Source organism: Vipera berus (genome assembly GCF_964194415.1).
Source record: "Vipera berus genome assembly, chromosome: 3".
Classification (NCBI taxonomy): domain Eukaryota; kingdom Metazoa; phylum Chordata; class Lepidosauria; order Squamata; family Viperidae; genus Vipera; species Vipera berus.
Genome location: NC_138204.1, coordinates 1530675 through 1537085, shown reverse-complemented (window position 1 = coordinate 1537085; position 6411 = coordinate 1530675). Strand labels below are relative to the sequence as shown.

Here is a 6411-nt window from a genome sequence, read left to right as displayed (position 1 = left end):
TGCATTCTTTCTAGAGTCTCAACATCTTTTTTTTTTATATCATGGAGACCAAAACTGGATTTCTTTTATCCTCCGCCACAAACGTGCTGACAGCTGACACTTTCAAAGAACATTGTGTAACCATTCTGGACGGCATTTGGCAGACAAAAAGAGCTGATTTTCCAGGGGGGGGGGGGCAGCCAGGTGGACATGTCAGAGCAAAACACACAGGCACAGAGAGAGAGAGAAAGAGAGGGAGGGAGTTATATCCGTTCAGGAGCATCATGGCGCACCTGAGATGCCGGAAGGAGATAAGGAATGTGTATTTAGCGGAGGCCGGATGAGGAAGAAGGCAGCCCCAAACATTGTTTAAACTGAAGGCTTGCTGTGAAAATTGTCCAAAAACAACAGGGTCGGGGCAGAGGAGCTATGCTTGAGGTGAGCTGCTGCTGGAAGAGAGTGACAGATGCCCGTGGGAGATACGGCCGACTTCACGGCAACGCCTAAATCTTGGCCCCGAGCGAGCCAAGATAAATTCCTCCTCCCCAAACAACCCATACCCGATTCTTCAGAGCGCTTCCTTCTTCTCTGGAGGAGCCCCCGGGAGGGCTGCTCCTCCCTTGGTCGCTGCAGAGCACAATTCGGCTTGGCAGCTTCGGTCTCCCCTTTGCAAGCCCTTGGACAGGCCGGCAGAGAAGGGGAAGGCCAATACTTGACACCATTAATGGTGCAATTCCGTAATTGCACAATTAATTATGGAAGAGCAGAGTTGGAAGGGGCCCTGGAGGTCTTCCAGTTCAAACGTTTGTCTGCAATGGTATAGGTTCTCCTGTTTGAGCAGGGGGCTGGACTAGAAGACCTCCAAGGTCCCTTCCAGCTCTATTTCTGTTTGTTTCTATTTCTATTTCTATTTCTATTTCTATTTCTATTTCTATTTCTATTTCTATTTCTATTTCTATTTCTACTTCTACTTCTACTTCTACTTCTACTTCTGTTCCGTTCTATTCATATTTTGTTCTGTTCTATTCTATTCTATTCTATTCTATTCTACTCTACTCTACTCTACTCTACTCTACTCTAGTCTACTCTACTCTACTCTACTCTACTCTACTCTACTCTACTCTACTCTACTCTACTCTACTCTACTCTACTCTATTCTATTCTATTCTATTCTATTCTATTCTATTCTATTCTATTCTATTCTATTCTATTCTATTCTATTCTATTCTAACCCTCTACCACTCCGGAAAATTGCTGTCCAATTTTAATTCTGAATGTTGAATGTGGTCAATGCTTGAAGGTCCTTTTTCGTTTTATATTCCACTTTTGTATTGTTGTAAGCTGTCCAGAGTCTCTCTCTGGCATGTAAATTCAAGAATAATAATAACAATAGCAACAACGGTGCATTGGACGATCTACAAGAAACGGCATTTGCCGGCAAGCAAGAGCTGGCGGGACCCCAAAATGATAATAGAAGATGAAGAAACTGTAGTCTAGAGAAAGTGGATGTAAACTGGATTAGAACCCGTATCCAGGAAAGTGGAGGAAGGTGGGACGGTGTCCGAGGGTCCTTGGTGAGGAGAAATGTGAGGAGAACAGCAGCTGGAGGCTGGCCAGAAGTCAAAAGCAGCAGGATGTGGACAATTTCCTGACCTCAAGAGGCTCTCAAGGTAAACGAAAATAAAGCCAGCAGAATTGCATAAAGACACAAAGACACAGCCAGGAAGAAGCCGTGTCCGTGTGCCAGGGACGAGGCCTCGAATTACTTTTATGATGTAGACCAAAAGGCAGACTTCCCAGCGCTGAGGATTTCCAGATGTTCTGGACTCCTGCTCCTCTAAAACTCTGCCAGCCTGACCAGTTCTTGGAGGACCTCTGACGGGGAATGGCTGGTGAGGGTGGAAGGATGAGGCTGTTCGCTTGGATCCGTGATGCTCAGTTGGCACTTTGCTGGCCTACTGTCTATGGAGAGCAGGGGTCTTCAAACCTGGCCCTTTAATGACTTGTGGACTTCAACTCCCAGAATTCCTCAACGGCTGAGGAATTCTGGGAGTTGGAGTCCACAACTCATAAAAGGGCCAAGTTTGAAGACCCCCGATGGAGAGTTTCCATCCTCCAGTCATGGTTGTCCCAGAGATGCTTTTTCAAGAGGCAAGTGACTTTCTTGTTTTTTCCTTGACGAGGTTTTGCTTCTCAACCAAGAAAGCCAGCACAATCCTAAGTTGCATCTACGGAGGGATTCATTCAAGATCGTGTGAGGTACTAACACCACTCTGTAACGCTTTAGTAAGACCACACCTAGGATACGGCAACCAATTTTGGTCACCACAATGTAAAAAAGAAGTTGAGACTCTAGGAAAAGCACGGAGAAGAGCAACTAGGATGATTAGCCTGGAGACTAAAACTTACGAAGAACGGTTGCAGGATTTGGCTAGTCTAGAGAAAAGAAGAATTGAGGGGGGGGGCACATGATAGCAGTCTTCCAATATTTGAGGGGCTGCCACAGAGAGGAGGGGGTCCGGCTCTTTTCCAAAGCACCTGAAGGCCAGACAAAGAACAATGGATGGAAACTGATCAAGGAGAGATTCAACCTGGAAATAAGGAGAGACTTTTGGACAGTGAGAACAATCAACCGATGGAACAGGAGTTGCCTTCAGAAGTTATGGGAGCTTCATCACTGGAGGCTTTCAAGAAGAGACTGGGCGGCCATCTGTCAGAAATGGTGTAGGCTCTCCTGCTTGGGTGGGGGGGGTTGGACTAGATTACCTACAAGGTCCCTTCCAACTCTGTTATTCTGTTCTAAGCTTCTTCAGCAAAAGGTCTTCAAAGAAAAAGAAGACAGTCCAGTTGCTTCTTGAAAAAAGCACCTTTGGGACTCCAAAGCCTACATCTTGGTGAGGTCACTCCTAAATAAAGCCAGTCAAGGCCACTTCTGGCCACAAAGAGTCAGGGAGCCCCTCCGGGCAGGTGTGCACGTCATTCCCTTTGCAGACCAACTTTTTGGGCAAGACTGAATGGCTCCCAGTTCCCCTTGCGCATGGAAGAGGAGAAGGGAGAGATCCTAGAATGATAGAATCCTAGAATCCTAGGGCTGGAAGCGACCTCAGAGATCTTCTAGTCCAACCCCCGCTTGGATAGGAGACCTTATATTATTCCAGATAAGTGTCTATCTAGTCTCTTCTTAAAAACCTTTTGCATTGCAAAAGGATTGGAGAGCAAAGAATGGGCAAGTCAGACGTGAAATATTTAACAGAATAACAGAGTTGGAAGGGTCCTTGGAGGTCATCTAGTCCAACCCCCTGCTCAGGCAGGAAACCCTGTACATTTCAGACAAATGGCTGTCCAGTCTCTTCTTAAAAACCTCCAGTGTTGGAGCATCCACAGCTTCTGGAGGCAAGGAGTTCCACTGGTTAATTGTTCTCACTGTCAGGAAGTTTCTCCTTAGTTCCAGGTTGCTTCTCTCCTTGGTTACTTTCCACCCGTTGCTTCTTCTTGTCCTGCCTTCTGTGGCTTTGGAGGGTAGGTTGAGCCCCTCCAATATTGGAAGACTGCTATCACATCTCCCCTATTCCTTCCTTTCTCCAGACTAAACATACCCAATTTCAGCAAGCGATCTTTATATATTTTGTCCTCCGGCCCCCAATCACCTTTTTGCTCTTCTCTGCACTTTTTATCATGTCTCAGCATCTTTTTTACATCGTGCTGACCACAACTGGACACAGGATTCCAGAGGTGGCCTTACCAAGGCATGAATGTTTCACGTGATCTTGATTCTGTCCCTCTGTTCATGCAGCCTAGGATTGTGTTGGCTTTTTTGGCAGCTGCAGCACACGGCTGGCTCACACTGAAGGGATCGTCCACTAGGACTCCAAGGTCCCTCTCCCAGTTGCTTTTTTTGAGCCAGGTTTTCGCCTAATTGGTACTTGTCCCTTTGGTTTTTCCCACCCAGGTGTAAAACCTTGTTTTTCTCCACACTGAATTTCATTTCGTTGGATAGGGCCCACTGTTTTTTTCGTAGAGTAGATCCCTTGAGGCAGCTACCAGCTATTTTATACTTGTGCATTTGGTTTTTCTTGCCTAAATGTAGGTGCTGGAGAAGACTCCTGCGAGTCCCTTGGACTGCAAGGCCATCAAACCGGTCAGTCCTAGAGGAGATCAACCCTGACTGCTCTTTAGAAGGCCAGATCCTGAAGCTAAAACTCAAATCCTTTGGCCACCTAATGAGAAGGAAGGACTCACTGGAGAAGAGCCTCATGCTGGGAAAGGTGGAGGGCAAGAGAAGAAGGGAACGACAGAGAATGAGGTGGCTGGATGGAGTCACTGAAGCAGTCGGCGTGAGCTTAGATGGACTCCAGAAGATGGTAGAGGACAGGAAGGCCTGGAGGAACGTTGTCCACGGGGTTGCGATGGGTCAGACGCGACTTCACAGCTAACAACAACAAAATGTAGGACCTTCAGCATCCTTGAACTGGTCAGCTTCCCCTTCCCTGGACGATCGACCTCAGCCAGCCTGGCCTGGCAGGTGAGGTCACGCAGGTGGGCTGCCTCGGCCAGCAGTGGCCGGGATCCGCCGGTCCCTGGACAAGGCAGAGACCGAAACAGGCTCGGCGGCCTAATTGAAAGCAACTGGGAAGAGGATATTTCTCCATTTCTCTTTCCCCATCCTGGAACTGTCTTTATTATTTATCTATCTATTTATTTGTTTGTTTTACTTTTTCCTTCTTCCTACGCTTGGTTGGATCCATTTTGAGAACTTCTAGCCCCAAACGTGAGGCTGCCACGATTAATATTTCATTCTCTTTATGTGTAAGCTATCCAGGGAGTTGGGTTTTTTTTGGGTTTCTGCCCTAAAGGCAGCGTGGAAACATCTTAAATAAATGGGAATAAATCAGTGCCTGAGGTCATAGCCAAAACAAAACTTGCTCATCATGGGGGGGGGGCAGGGGGGAGGGAAGAAGGCAGGGTTCAAATCTTGTTGCAGCCAAGGAAAGATCTGCCCGCCATCTCACACAGCTCCCCCCCCAGCAATTCTGCCCCACCCAAGCGAGCAATGCAAGGCAGCCATGATTGTCTTCGCCAGTTTGCTGCCATCCACCCTTCTCTCCTTTCAGCTAATAATAATAATAATAATAATAATAATAATAATAATAATAATAATAATAATAATAATAATAATAATAATAATAATAATAAAGTTGGAAGGGACCTTGGAGGTCATCTAGTCCAACCCCCTGCTCAGGCAGGAAACCCTATACCATTTCAGACAAATGGCTGTCCAGTCTCTTCTTAAAAACTTCCAGTGTTGGAGAATTCACCACTTCTGGAGGCAGGTTGTTCCACTGGTTAATTGTTCCAACTGTCAGGAAATTCCTCCTTAGTTCCAGGTTGCTTCTCTCCTTGACTAGTTTCCATCCATTGCTTCTTGTCCTGCTTTCAGGTGCTTTGGAGAATAGCTTGACTCCCTCTTCTTTGGGGCAGCCCCTGAGATATTGCAACACTGCTATCATGTCACCCCTCACCCTTCTCTTCATTAAACTACACATACCCAATTCCAGCAACCGTTCCCTATATGTTTTAGCCTCCAGCCCCCCAATCATCTTGGTTGCTCTTCTCTGTACCCTTTCTAGAGTCTCGACATCTTTTTTACATCGTGGTGACCAAAACTGGATGCAGAGAATACAAGGCCAGCCGAAGCCCAGAAACAGGCAGCTGATTTGCAAATATGTAAATGTATGTACGTGTATATTTGTTGGAAACGACTAGCACACAGCCGAAGACACCAGCCTGAAGATGACGAGTGGGACCTCGCCGAAACGTCGCCAAGACACTCTCAATCTTATACACATACATATACACAAATATATACATACATACATTTATGTATATATACAGTAGATAGCAAAGACTGCCAGAAACGAAATGAAGATGGAACTGGGAGGGATTTGCTGTGCCAAAAGGGGAAAGAGACTCTGGCAGGAGTAGCCAAGACCCCAGAAGACAAACTCAGGATCCAAGAAGATCTTGACAAACTGGAACAATGGGGCCTGTCCAACAAAATGAGTTTCAATGTGGAGAAAAGCAAAGTTTTACATTTAGGCAGAAGAAACCAAAGGCATAAAAGTACAGATTGGGCGAGACTTGGCTCAAAAACAGCCACTGTGGGAGGGACCTTGGAGTCCTCGTGGACGATCGCTTGACCGTGAGCCAGCCGTGTGCAGCAGCCGCCAAAAGAGCTAATACAATCCTGGGTTGCATAAAACAGAGGCATAGAATCAAAATCACGCAGAGTATTAGTTCCGCTTTATAAAGCCCTAGTAAGACCACACCTAGAATACTGCAGCCAATTTTGGTCAGTGCATCACAAAAAAAGATATTGAGAGTTTGGAAAAATTCCAGAGAAGAGCACCCAAGATGATCCAAGGCCTGGAGACT

General features: G+C 46.4%; 1 long non-coding RNA gene across 1 annotated transcript; it reads left to right on the top strand.

Annotated features, from left to right (window-relative positions):
- The first annotated feature begins 777 nt into the window (after nt 1-777).
- On the top strand, nt 778-4872 carry LOC308665729. Its single transcript, XR_014025943.1, has 2 exons — nt 778-1649; nt 4067-4872. It is a non-coding gene; the product is annotated as an uncharacterized lncRNA (long non-coding RNA).
- The last annotated feature ends 1539 nt before the right edge of the window (nt 4873-6411 follow it).